General features: G+C 40.0%; 1 protein-coding gene across 1 annotated transcript in view; it reads right to left on the bottom strand.

Moving 5' to 3' along the window:
- calcr (calcitonin receptor) overlaps positions 1-15075 on the bottom strand; it is a 48327-nt gene that overhangs the window by 27238 nt on the left and 6014 nt on the right. The window lies entirely within an intron of this gene.

Genomic DNA, 15075 nt, shown 5'->3' with positions numbered 1-15075 from the left:
TGCGGCTCTCTAACAGCAGGAGACGGAGCATCAGTTTCCTTTTGAAGGGAGCAGTCACAGGCATGATGACAACAACGATTTTTTGCTGACATCACATCAGTTGACAGAGGATGCAGACGCTCGATCTGCCTCCCACCCCCCTGACGTCTCACCATTTCATACCCCATCAGTCAGTCTGAAGAGAGCAGCCATACGGACGTGATTTGGCGTCCCGATCCCGGCACCGCGACGAATGAGCTGGATTACAATAAAAGCTTGAGTGGATTATTTTGACAAATGGACGGATAGTGGACGTTATCCACGAGGCTGTCACACAAGTCCTGTATAAAGAGCGAAAATATGTGCCGGTCTACAAGCCTACAGGAATTTCTGTAGTTTAACAGCTCTGCAAGAACACATCCATCATAACATGTCCCATTAAGTCATATTTTATACACAACTATTATGGCCTGCTGGCTGAGCTCTCAAAAAATATGAGCCATTTTATGACTTTATCAATTTCTAGTTAATCAATGAACACACTCATAATTAAATCATTTCACGGCTGACAAATAAAAGATCATACTGATGCAAAAATCATATAAAGATCCAATTATGCCTTTAAGCATCTTTATTCATTCATATGCAACCTTGCCCACAATGGCCTACACCCAACCACATTTATTAGAAGAGCTATAAACAGTGGAGTCTTTCATCTTATGTTACATGACGACATGTTGCCCATAAAATCACATTATATTCACACAGATTTATAATGTGCATATGTGAACTGTGACGTTATTGTGACTGTAACAAAAATAATTTTTCCCTGTGATGTATAATCGCATATTGCATAAGAAAAAAAGACCGAAAAAAAGAGGCAAGTTGACTTTGAAGCAGTATTTAATTAAATGGGAATATGGCGATTTGGAAAGTCGGACATCAACCTGACAATTTAAAGCATGCAGATAGTGTGTGTGTGCATATAAATATGTGTGTGTGTTTAAGATTCAACAATTTGAACCTGGCTTTTTAAATAGTTAACACCAAAATATAATGAATCATACTGGTGCCTCATTAAACCAAGTACCAGTGAAAGAAGTGATAAACCACAGGGCAGTACTGAGTCAAGCTCATGTAGACTGATCACTCAGTGTCTTTTCAGCACTTCTCAAAGTGAGCACATTTCTGTGTCTGAGTCACCATCGCATTTAGGTGACACAGGTAAGTGGATAAAGCTCTGCAGCTTGACTAATTCATCATATTTCAGCTTCATCATCTGCCTGAAAATACACTAAATGCCAGTCAATTCTATTAAAGTAAAAAGCTTATGTCGTTTCCTAACCTTGTGTTTGCTTCCTCACCTAAATCACACTATTTCCCTGCATCCTCATTCCCTCTCCGGTCTCTTTTCTCTTTTGACTACCGTATATGTTCTGCTGCTTTAATCAATTTCCTCTCTCCCCTTGTTTTTCTCCCTCTCACCCCCACTCCCCCTCTCCTCTTCACTTCGACTCCTCTTTCGGAAGTTGGGCTGTCCTTCCCACTCTTTCCACCCATTTCCAGGTATATTCTCCCTCTAACTCTCCTGGCAGATCCAACAGATGCATCAGCTTCAGCATCCTTTAAACACTGAACAGGTTCCCGATGTGGTGACACATCATATTTCCAACTAATCTGTCTGTGCTCCACAGAATACACTCACAAAGAGACATCCCCTCCCCTGCCCTGTTCTTCCTGACAGAACAATAAGACAAGACATAAAGCCAGTAAAGCACCAAGATTACTTATAAGGAAAAGCAGCGTAGTACAAAACCAAGGAAATAATGCACTATATTGTTCTATAATGTTTCTAGCTTATATTAAGTGATGGAATCGTAAAAAAATAATGCAGCAACATCATACTGTATATTGACATGTTTTGAAACAGCTAATAACTGTTTATTACATATGCACAATATCACTCTAAAAATGCCAATTCCACCATCATTATGCTTTATAAAAGTGTAAACAATATTATATTAAAGGTTTATATGATTAGAAATGTTTAACAACATCTGGTAAACCGAATGAAGTGACCAAAGGGGAACTTGAACTCATTCTCTCGCACTTTGGTGGTATGTCAGACAACAAATGCACTTGGAGACCCAGAACCACTTCTCTGGGACCTGAAGGCCTTTAAATTTACACCTGCTTCAACAAAAGAATTACGTTTTAATTTGATTTGTTCAGAAAGTGTCTACGAAATATGACAGCCTCACCTGACTGTTAAGATCTAATCAAAGTAGAAGATGTACATTTTAGAGGATCCAGCTCCTGATTCTACACAGTGACTTACAGCTATCTCAAATAATTGGACATTTCTCTAATACTTGTTATTTTCTTTGCAAAACAAAATTAAGGCAGCTCAGCGCCGATGCTTGATCTTCAAGAACCTCCTGAAAACTCATCTCTTCCATGAACACTTCCTCTCCTATCTCATGCCTAACCAGCACTTACCGAGCACTTTCAGTGAACTACTTAATCTTATCTCCTACACTTTTTCTTATTGAACAGATTTAGTACCTGGCGCTTACTTCAAGGTCTCTTACTTTAGTGAAACTTTACTATGTCACTCAATTGTAAATCATTTGATCAGAATGGGTATTTGTAATTAGATATACTAATGCAGAGTTAGTGTTTTATTAGTCAAAAGTCCTCTGGCTGTTTGTTTTCTATTAATAATGATTCTTCAGCAAGTATTAAAATCAGGTCCCTGCGGCAGGGAGAAACTTCCTAGGCCTGGTTTTCTGTCCTGAATCCCAAACAGTCTAAGAACTGTTTGATTGGTTTTGCAGACAAAGACCAAACTGAATATGACAGGCAAACCCATCTCCATGTTGAGTTAACAAATTAAGATGCAGCTGAAAACACAATGGCTTCATGGTCTGAATTGATTGGGCAGTTATCTCCTCCAGTAAAATGTGATTCATCCATGGGAGGTCAGTGTATTTAATTGCAGACAGTGTCCTCTCAGCTACATGTCATGCATATTTAAGCCATTTCATTCTCAAATTTTTTTTGCCTAATGATAATCATCCGGTGGGTGCACAAAACAGATTTTTATTCCACGTTGCACCAAAGGTCACCCTTTTATAAAGGCTTCATTGTCAGGCCTTTAAGAGACCTTACGTCCTGTAATTTACCCTGAAGGAGTTATACTGCCTTTCAGCATCTGAACTCAAGCACCTTTCCAAAATCTCGTCTGTTTTGCGCCGGTGGCGTTGCAGGAATTATGGTTAGGGGCAATGAAGCAAGAGAGCATTGTGTGCTCGAGTGTTCCAGCTGCTGGAAAGAAGCCTGCAGAAGTAAGAGGGCTCTCCCCGACTCTGTGTTGATTTAGATCTGATCTCTATCTCAATGACATCCCACACACGTCCGACCCATGCCGAGAAAGAAATTGAAGGGGATTGTGAGGGATTACTAAGAGAAACATGGACAATGGCATAAAAAGGCTCATGGTGAGGGTCATCACATCATAGTCTAGACTTTATCCAGATACATTGCTTAATCCAGTGCCTCTGTTAGTGCTCTACAGTACACCATCTCTCTCCTTTTCATTTTTCCTTCTAACTCCTTCAAGTACAAGAAACATACATCATATGTAAATTGAAGTAATTCGCTGTTTGCCAGGCAGACTGATGGGAGCCTTCTTGCCCTTTCCGTCCCTCCATGTATAACTACATGGAACAGGTTGGAGCCTTGAGAGCCAGCCTTCAATTCCAACAGTTAATAACTCATCTGTGGTTATGTGTGACCATGCATCTTGAGGATGACTGTTTTTTTTTGTTTTTTTTATTATTCTCAGTAAGTTAACATCCCAAGGTGAATGTATTTTTTTTTCCATTCCCCTTACATCCCTAAAGTTATAGTAGTCTATCCGGGACGTGTACTGTCTTTTACCTGCCATAAATATGCATGTCTTTTGAAGTACAACAACGTATTTACATCTCAAAGGTAGAAGCAGAGCAGCAACCCTAAGGCTAGGAGGGATTTACAGCTTGTTATGATCGACTCCCATGGCTGGAAAATGCTATGAGCCATTTGAAAAGAAAAGTATGTGTTAAACCTGGAAAAACAGACTTCGTGGTCACTTAGAGTCAAGCTGTAAAGACTGCATTGACATACAGTATTATCTCCTTTTAGTGCAAAGACCATATATTAACATGGACGACGTGTTACCACTAGGGTTTCGATTTCGATCATCATTTAAACATGGGGAGGAATGTTCATATTTGAACTGTAACCTGTTCAAATAAAAAATACACAATCTAGAAGCGCATCAGATCGACTAGAGTAGTTTGTCTCGTGATCCAGTAGAGGGTGCTTACTCTAAGCTAGTCCAATTGCATTCCAATATACCAAATATGGGCGCCAACATCTGGCACTTCCAACACTAGTTTGAGCCACAGTCTGAGTAGAAGTGATCATGATGTGGAGCCAAGAAATATCGAAGTCCCACCAATGCATAAAATCGACCAATCACGTGTCAGTCTCAGCAGCTCATTGTTTTCTAGGAATTAGAGTTGGGCCATTTTCTCCATTTTCAATTAAAAAATATTGATAATAGCCACTTTAAATTGATTTACAATAATAAGTGAAGTCAGGAGAAACAACCTAAAGTGAACTTCTTCCATCATTCAATTACACGCTCCATGTACATCCTGGCAAGGACCTGCACCCATAATGCTCTGGTTTTTGCAAACGTCTTCCATTCCTTATTTCCACTTCTCCTCCGTCTGTCTCTTTCTCTCCCTCCGTCTGGGTGTCAAGGTTACAGTCATGGTGGTCTTTGCATTAATGAATATAGGGACCACCTGGACTCAAAAGATCCAGAGTACTCCCCATCGCACTCAGACCAGTTAACAGCTGAACCAACCAACTGTCCGGTCCAGCTCACTGTCTGACCAGCTTCAGCTCATATGAACAGATCTTTCCTGTTGTTTATTTATAAGGTAGGGGCTCCCCTCATGAGAAAAACATGAGCATAAATGCATCTAAATAACAGTAAGACATTTCTGTAGAGTCCCACACCTGTTTTGTATGATAAATGGTGTTTTGAATAGCAAATACAGCCCCAGTTTCAATCGGCTAAGGAGATTGAAACCCAAAGGGGAACTGTACAGATTTACCCAGATGAGATCATCAGAGTTTTCTTGTTTCAAGTTTAATACTTCCTTTTTTTCAGAAAGCTTGGGTTACCACATGAAGGCGTATGATTTAAAGTTGAAGAAGATAGAAAGGGTCTAATGACCAAGACTATGAATTTGAGTTTTGGGAACTGCAGGATACAGCTATCCTTGGACCATTCTATGATGAAGGATATCTTGGCATCTGTTTTTCGATTTCTCCTAGATTTATTTACCCTTAAAATCCTTCAATGCGGTGCCATCCAACAGAAATCCACCACAAAATAAACACTTTATAAAGTATTAGTAAGTATAACCTTTAGGCTAAATAAGTCTCATAATTATTTCACTGAATATATGTAATAATGTATAATACAATATTATACATTCTAGAAATAACTAATTCTCACCAAAAGCCTTTATGAGCTTGTTTTGCTCCAGCGAACTTCAATGTAATCACACGCTACTTCAACCAGCGAGTCTGGCATTCCACAGAACACCTCCACAGCACATCGTAATCAGATGTTAAACAGTGTCAGCCATGCAACCAGCCCCGGTGAACAAAAGAAGAACACTGGTTTGATTGCTGCATTCGAAGCTTCCGCTGATTTACATACAAGTGATTAATTCAGACTAATATCACAGCATCCCAAGGGTCGCCGCTGAGATGCCGTGTGGTTAGACACCCAGTTTCATATCAGTGCTGTGAAGTGCATCTGGGAGGCCGGAAGAAACGCAGGTCAAGAAAGGCTATAATCATAGCGGTCCTGGTTTTGTCTTCGTGTCACCATTAGACAATGAGTAATCTTGAGGACAGCTGCTCCTTTCATTAGTATGTAAATCTGCATTCACTGAGTTTCTTTTTTCTTGATTCTCGCCATATGGGAATCTGAGATGGTCAGAACGCAGAGCCAATACTAACAAGAGCGCCGTTATGAATCTGCATATTTAAATCACATTAATATACTATTCACACTACATAATTTATGATGCTCACTGAAGACAAAATGTACTTGCACAACAGACTGTCACTAAACAAGATGGGATTTCAAATAAGTAAAAGATTACTGAGCTGTGTTGTCAGGTTAATTGAATATAACCTACCTGTTATATATTCCCCTGAATAACACTTCCCCTTTCTAATACCAATAAACAAAGGGGCGCTTTGTTCTGCTCCCACCCACTGACACTGCCTCCTTCCCACTCAGTTTTTTGTTTACTTCCTGAACAGATTAAGTGTCACTTTAAACTTTCAGCCACTCAGAAGTGGTGTTGACAATTTCATCTGCTTACAGACGTCTGCCACAGAACAGGGGGGTTATTTTCAGGGGATCAAAGTCCTTTTCATCTGGCAACCTGTCTTCTCCCCAGCCTCTCCGTTTCCTCTAGACTTTCCACCGAGCGTATATATCTCATCTGTCAACCAACCATTGACATTTGTTTGTCTCATTTCCCAAAAGCAAAGAGCACAGGACAGATGGCGAATACACTATGACCTCTGCCAGATTTTACTTCCTTGTAACAGAGAGGAGAAAACTCAGCTCAAACATAGCCTACCACAAAATGAATTGAATAAAATTCCGCAAAACTGTACCACAAAATAATGGCGTGGTAGGAAATATACAGAGAGTAAGTTTAAGGTTCAACTACCTCATGTTAAACATGAGGCTCCTGCCCGCGGCTACTTAGCATAGCTTAGCACCACGACAGGAAACGGTTAGCTTGGCCCTGTGAGGTTGACGAGTGGAGAGTGAGGGAAAATACTGAGTGAGTGTAGCTCTGCATGTTAACGCCTGTAACAAGTATTTTATTCTCAAGTGACCTCTGGTGGTCATAGGAGATATGACAGGAGGAAGTTAGGTATTCATACACTACTGTGCAGCAGCAAAGTCCGCATGAGGAGTAGGTTGGGTATTGGTTTATTTGCCCATATGTCAAAGTATTACTTTAAAGTACATCTCTAAATGTAATAAATGTTAAATATATTTTTTTAGAGAACTGAGGTCTGAATCACTGAAGTCATCCTTCTAGCTTTCATGGGATTTATATTTTTCTTTCCCCCCTAGCCAATTCACTTTCTTATGCAGACATTACACACCCGTGCTTGGATTTGCAAGCTGAGCCCTCCAGAAGTCCTTCACTTGAACATGATCAAAGGTTATATCTTGACTTTAAAGCAGCAAATCATGGCGTTGCTAAATAATAAGATGGATCAAACTGAAACAGTAAGTGCAAAGAGCCATGGACGATGAGTGGACAAGTGGTACAATGTGGCTGCACAGGTCAGCTTGTGGAAGCATTCGCAGGGAAGAGGGTCTACAAATCAAAAATAAAAGATAAGCCCCTCTGGATCAAGGATCGCAGTCAGACTGAAAATGGATCCCAGAGGATGGGATCAGAGGCCCAGAGGGCAGAGATCCAACGTAATCCCGCTGCTCAATCTCAAACTCAAACAAGACAGTTCAAAAAGCTCCAGAGAGCAAGGGCTTATGGGGTTGGTAAATGATTGGCACCGATTGGAACAACTAAAAGCTCTGGGATGTGAATGGAACAGGTTGTATGGAACAAATATCCACAATGATGAATCAGGCTAGGTGGGAGGAAATTAAGAGGCTGACAAAAATAGCTCAGTTACAGCGGTACAGCAAAAGCACACTACGAGACAAATCAGGGTCATCTTAGCAGAGAATCAGTGATCATATCGGTCAAGACTGCACAATATAAAACTGCAAAAAACAAACCCACATACACTACAGACAAGCTGAAAACATCCAGTTAATACAGAACACAATAGTCTGCCTGTAACCTTTGCTAATGTGTTTTCGTCACGGGAAAATCTTATGCAGTTATGGAAACGCATTTCCATGAAGGCTGAAAGCATTTCTCTAAACCAACACACAGTTCACCTCCACACAAAACGTGTGTTGTACTGTAAATATCACCAGCATTGACATCCTGGTACACACGTCTGCTGGGCTGACAGCAGAGCAGCTGCACAGAGACGTAAACACAATTTCAAGTCAATCAACCCAAAATACTTTATTCTCACAACCTCAAAGAGGGTAGGGGATGGAGTGGTATCAAGCCTGTCTTCTTCAGGCTGTGTGTGTGTGTGTGTGTGTGTGTGTGTGTGTGTGTGTGTGTGTGTGTGTGTGTGTGTGTGTGTGTGTGAGTGTGAGTGAGAGGAATTACAGCCTGTCTCACTCCCTCTCAGTCTATATTTAGTTATGCACTGCTAAATTTGTTACTGGCTGCATTTGTGTGTGATTACATGCCGAGGTGTTGCAACCGTAAACACTTGGTGGTTCCAAGGAGTGTTTGTGTGTTTGTGTGTGTGTGTGTGTGTGTGTGTGTGCGTGGGTATGTCTTTGTGTGTGTTTTTTTGTGTGTGTATACGTGACAGTGGAATCAATAGAGAGAGAAAATACTGTCAGTAGTTATGGCACATTGTTAAGAGTTATAATGATAATTTACTTTCCACTACAAAGAGCTTGTGAGAAAAGCCTGTTTGTGAAGCGTGTTTTTGTCGGAGTCAATAAGAAACAGCATGATGAGATGCTCACTGAGTTGCAGAACAAAATAAATGTCAAAAAATGTCAACGTTTTCAATGATTTAATCATTTGCTGTTTGCATAAGAAAAACTAAAGAAGTCAAATCCAACGTATCTGAACCATATTCAACTGCATGGCATCATTGTATAAGAATCTCACACGACTGAAATTCCCCCGAAAACAACAGCGTTATGTAAGAGTCATTATGGGGAAGATACCTGTTACAGGATGATGTTTCAAAATATCATCATATTTTCCATTTCTATTGTGTGATGTCAAGCAGAAAAGTCCCCCATTAATTATCATATTATAACAGTTTGGTGTGATAATTTTTCAACAACACACAACACACAACAGACCTTACAGAGGGAAACTGTTGAAAGCATCAGACAGTGGGGATTATGTGTCCTGTTCGAGAACATTAAGAAGAAGGGGGGCTATCGGTTTTACACACACACACACACACACACACACACACACACACACACACACAGAGACTATCTTCTCTTGAAATAGACTCCGTTATTTTTATATTAATCTGTTAAAGACCAAAGCAGATGTCTAAAGCATTTTTCTTCCTGCGTATAGTTAAACACAGACAGAGCAACTTAAGCCACAGACACATACTTACACCCCTTCCATCGACTGCACTGCTTCTTGCCAAGCGCTTAACTCCAAATAAATTAGTCAAAAAATTCATCTCACAAACATATATTTCTACTTTATAGATATCTTCCTCAGACAGGTGAACTCAGAAAAGTCCCAAAACAAAGACGTTTACGAAGAAGGTAAAAACAAAAAAACACCTTGATTGGAGGCAGCAGATAGTGACAGACTTGAGTGATGATGCTGCTGCTGCTGCTGCTGCTGCTGCTGCTGCTGCTGCTGCTGTTGCTGCTGCTGCTGCTGCCTGTGCAGAATTACCTGGAACAAAACCAAGCCCAAAATGATAAGGCTCCCAAATCATGAACAGACATGGACAGGCCAATTCCATTGTCCCTGAATAACAGAACTAATTACATTGTTGAGATTGGGAAGGATGCAGCTCTCAACCCAATGGCATACGTGTCCTTCCTTACTCGTGTTAATCTACTGCATAATGGTGATTCAAAGGTCATCATTCTCTGACCTATGCCTCCTATCTGCAGCCGTGCCATATTTACAGCATTTGTAATTGTAATTTATGAGTGGCTGCTGCTTAATCCAATGTAAAACAGGGCAGTAATTCTTTCACTCCCTGTAATTGGTCATGCCCTGGCACCTACAGTCAGGCCACATTAAACTGGCTTTGGCAGAGTGTGGATTATTGACTGCAGCTCAAGTGATAACAAAACCCCCTCTATTTCATGACCAAATAGCCACGTCCTTATCTTCCCCACACTCATCATTCCAACCACGGCAGAGTACGTCTAAATCATTTAATGTGTTAAATCTTCTTCATTTAGATGTACAAAAACTGAAGGGCGGAAACCACAAAAATCTAGTTCTAGTTTTCAACGTTTCTATTCTACCAAATTGTGCTAACCTCAGCCAAATGTCTCCTGGCTGTAACAACATATATTCGGCTAGCGACAAACTTCTCATTTAACAAAAATTTCTTTCAAAAGTAATGGGAAATCATATTTGTGTATTATAGGAGCCATTTTCTTTGGGGCTAATTGTATGCAGGAGCAAATTGTTCGCCAGTTGTCATCATTATGCTTTGCGTCAATCTTCATATATGTAGGAACTTTAACTCAAGGAACAGATGTTGCTAGATGGAGGAGCACGTACAGTTGTTTACCGCCGCACTGCACCATGTGAAGACACACGTGTGTGGGTGCGTGCGAGCATACCGTGTACAGCCCAAAGGTCAATCATGTTGCCTCAAAGACATTTTGTCTGGTGCTTACTGCAGACTTAAAGATGCCCTGAGATCGGGGTATTATTTCGTCAAAGTGATGGATGTAGGAGCTTTTAGGAAAAACAGAATTATAGATAGGCTACTTCATCAAAACCCATTGCCATGCAATAGAGAGCCCATAAGCAGTATCATGCAAAGGCAATTAACGAAAACGTTTCAGGCTAAAATGTCACCACTTCTCTAAAAATAGCTCCAAATGAGATAATAACTCTTTATTTCAGGCTCAATTTCAATATCCTGCCTTTGAGTTTTCTCTTTTTGAAACCGTCTGAATAAAATGAAAAAGAAGGGGATGTGTTTAAATAGTCCTCTCTCTTTTGTTGGATACTTGATCTGCCGTGCTTTCATTTGGTCGATGAGTTCAAAGTGGTTTATCACAAAGCAAGGTCTTATCGGCGGCAGCTGAACTTGTTCTTTTACATGTGGGCTGGCTAGAGAAGAAACGTGTATTAACGCACAATCTCCCACAGATTTTCACAGAGGTGAAGAGAGTCTTTCTGTCTCCCATTTCCTCTCTGTCTGATACCATTACCATTATCTGGGCCATGCTCATGGCAACCATTTAGAGCCCAGGCACAGTCTGGTCAGCAAAGTACACCACAAATTGCCCCACTATTAACTAATCAGTGGATGGATGTACACTGATTCGTCTGATGTTCTGTTACTATCACAGTCGGCCTCATAATAATCCATTAGCACCGTCACAATTAAGTTTTAACATGAAGACGTGTTCTTCCAAAGTGTTTTCACCACAAGACCTAATGTACGGTGGTGTTACAGTTGAAATGTGACTGACTGACAAAGTAGCAGTTCAGTAATCTCTGTTCAGACTCTTTTCCCTCAGGATTCTGACTCTTATTTGACAGATAAATGTTTAACTCATACTTCCTTTGATTACACTAACTAAATATTTTACACACTTGTTGTGAACACTCTAGTTTTTACGTGTATAAAATGGGTAAATTTATATGATGATAACTTTAAGAATAAGAATGTTTTTTAAATAATGTGCATGCATGGAAGAATCAGAATGCTGTACAAATATAATCTTTATAACACTTTATGGGATTTAAGTGGGTCATAAACTACGTGCAATGTGATTTATAAGTGACTTTAAATTTCCACATGGATTATTAGCAACACAAAATTATATTTGTTATGATTTTTATGATTTGAATCATTATTATAATTATTATTTTAAAATATTAAACCATAAATTACAACATTTAGTGAAATAACCGAATTAGATAATAGATTGGATTGCTTGTAATTGGTCAATTATTAACTTTGTTATAATTAGCCAATCAATATAAAAATCCTTCTCAATTCATGTTGTTGATTTAAAATGCTATTCTCATTAAGACTACAATTTACATTTAAAAGTTCACTTAATGACACCTAATATAATTGATTATACTAATTAAACTACATTTATTGCAGGGACATTGAAAACCACTGCAGTGCTGGGACTGAACCTGATCGCACTGGGAGTTTTTTTTACATTAAAAACAAATTCATAGTTTTAGAAAAGATATTTTACTTTCATGGGAGATTTATTATGTTTCAAATGACTTAAAATATATTTCTTCAAATTATCACATAAAAGTGAATATCTAAATATTCAACACGCTTTTTCTGAATTCGATTGTTCCAACTAATAAAAGATACTTTACAAAGTTCTTATTCCTCAACTCTTTCTTCTTCAAAGTTTCTTTCTTTTTTTGCTTTGAAATAAAAATAAAAGGCACAGATCCGCCTTGCATACCCCCCCCCCCCCCCCATCAAGATGTTAAGAGCCAGTTCAGTGACAGATGGACTGAGCTCAGGCCTGCGCTGTCATCTAGGTGACTTACTGTACAGGGCTCTCGATTCCCTTTTCTCCATCTGCCGATCGTAATTCACATCTTAAAGATAACCTTGCTCTTTCAGTTCCTAAGACATAAAAAAGAAATCATGCATGCGCACATTCTTCGACAGTATGCTCTCAATTATCACTGTGAGGGAGGACCCTGTCCCAGGAGGCATCCCCCTCTCAACCTTTGCTTTTCTTTCCACATTAAAAATGTTTTTCTCGAGCATTTTAATCTTCTGAAAAAAGAAAGAAAGAAAGAACGATGAAGTCGACCAGTAACATATCAACGCGACTCTTCAGAAGAACCATGAATGTATTGATAACTTTACCCCAAACGTTTAATGTTGTTTTTTCAAAGTAGATCAGACTTCAAATTAAAACAAATAACAACTAAAAAAATTTGCTTAAATTGATGAAAGCTACAATTACCGAAGTTTTTGTAAAGCTGCATGAGAAATAGATCCCAGTTGGATACGCCTTTTGTCCCACATCGCTAACTCCCACTCGCATCCATGTGCAATTGGAGAGGATGCACACTGCAGCTGAGGGCTATGGGAAAGCAATTAAAGAGGTATTTTGTCGCTGGACCACAGCCATTGACTACAATTCCCTTGTGGGCACAGTGTTCGTAGCACTCCGCTGGGTCAGGGATTGGCCTGTGTGTGGGTGCTACAAGCTGATAGAGACGGGCCGAGCGAGAGCAGGATATGTGCTGTCATCACATGAACACACAGCAGGCCTCAGGATAGCTGTCTTGTCCTATTGTGACCTGAGGGTACAGGTGAAAAGAAAGTAAAAGTAGAGGAAATAACCAAAAGGATGCAATGACAGAAAGAGAGGGAAAATTCAGTTCTTTACAGTAATAGTAGGGAAACTAAGAACGTAGACAATAGGAAAAGAAAGAGGATGTCAAAGGAGGAAAAGAGAACTGTGAGTGTGTCGAGGTTTTGAAGAAGAGTAGTTATGTTGCAAATCACTCTCTCTCTGCTCAACAAGCCCCTCAAGCCTCACCCTGAAGCCCCTGAAGGCCTCTCAGACCCTCACAAAGAGCCAGCACAGAGCTTTTTACTGCTCCGACTCGCTGTAACTGTCAGCGAAGGACACGACTGCCATCTGCAACGAGGGTTCTTTATGGAGTTTCATCTTGGTAAATCGCTCTGAATTTTGGGAACATTGGGTTTGTAACACCTATTGCAGCATTTAGGCAAATTTCGCGATAGCAGATCAAGGAGAAGGAAAGGACAGCAGTGTGTAATCATAACCAAGATCATACAGATCCAAGGCAGAGGCTGAAAGAGGGCAGCTTTTGATGTTTCACAGCCATAAAAAGCAGTGTGTTTGTGCAACCTGTGGGATGATAAATAAACAGTCTTTCAACAAAATCAAGGTCAATTTCAGCTTAAAAAAAGTCCCTTTGAGTTTCCACAACAAAAAAAATAAAATAAGCAGACTCAAACTGGCCAAAAGGAACCGAATGTGTGAGAGAAAGAAGAAAATCATTGTCCACAACCTCCAACGTCAGCGCTTCTACCTCGGTGCCATAAATCAATCACACAGACCTTAATTGGGGGGTGGGGTTACACCTGGTATAACACGCCGCCCTGTGAGTCATGGGGGGAGTTGAAGTCCGAGCCAAGATTAGGATGAGAAGGAGTCAAACAGCAACAGGAATCAATGAGCGGTCTGGAAGTCTAGGGATAATGAAATAAGTCAGAATTGCCCGAGTCTCATAGAACACACAGAGCTGCACTTCCATGGAAAAAACGAAATGCTACATTAGGCCTCTTGAGTGCAAAACTTTAATTTTAATACAGCAGGGGTCTTTTAGAACTGCCCGACGTGTCACTAATGCTACACAGATTTTTTGTAACCCTAACCCTAACCCTCTTTTCAGATTTTCTTTTCTGGTGTCTCTCACACAGAATAACGAGAATACACAGAATGTAATTTCATTGTCAAAACCTTTTTATCCAAATTCGGCTCTTTATAGTTTCGCTGAAAATATTGCCTTACACACTGGATTACATACTGAATAAGCTATTTCTGTTTATATATTATTATATATATATTGTCTTAAAGCAGTTTGAAAATTTGGGAAATGTTGGTATTTCCTTTATTGTCGTACGGTAAATGATAATATTGATATTACTCCTGTCTGTGCAGTGTACATAAAGAGAAGTGAAGCCAAAGCATCTCGATCACCACCTGGTGACTGGCTGCTGCAGAGATCATAAACCCTGCCTCCTCCATGTTAGTGATTGAGAATTGGACCAAACTAAATTTTAAGGTAGTTCTAATCACGTTCAGTACTTATAGTTATGGTGTGTTTGGTTTTAATTTATTATGTGACTGCATCAGGCGATGAAATAAGCCCCGTTAATACACACCTTGTTGCAGAGCTTTAAAGGTGATGGTTGCAGGTTGTGTTTCCTTTTAACAACACTAGCTCTTCTCCCATATTTACAGTGTTTACGCTTAGCTGGGTCTCCCTCTCCCGCTCTATTTACTGTACCGACACTGACCGTGTGGGATGAGTCTCCCCATCTAACCACCGGCATGAAAGCAAAGGAGCTTCCTACCTGTCAACACATCCCTTTAATGACCTTTTCATAATCCGGTTG

Source organism: Pleuronectes platessa, chromosome 18 (assembly GCF_947347685.1).
Source record: "Pleuronectes platessa chromosome 18, fPlePla1.1, whole genome shotgun sequence".
Lineage (NCBI taxonomy): Eukaryota > Metazoa > Chordata > Actinopteri > Pleuronectiformes > Pleuronectidae > Pleuronectes > Pleuronectes platessa.
This window is presented reverse-complemented; position numbering and strand designations above follow the sequence as displayed.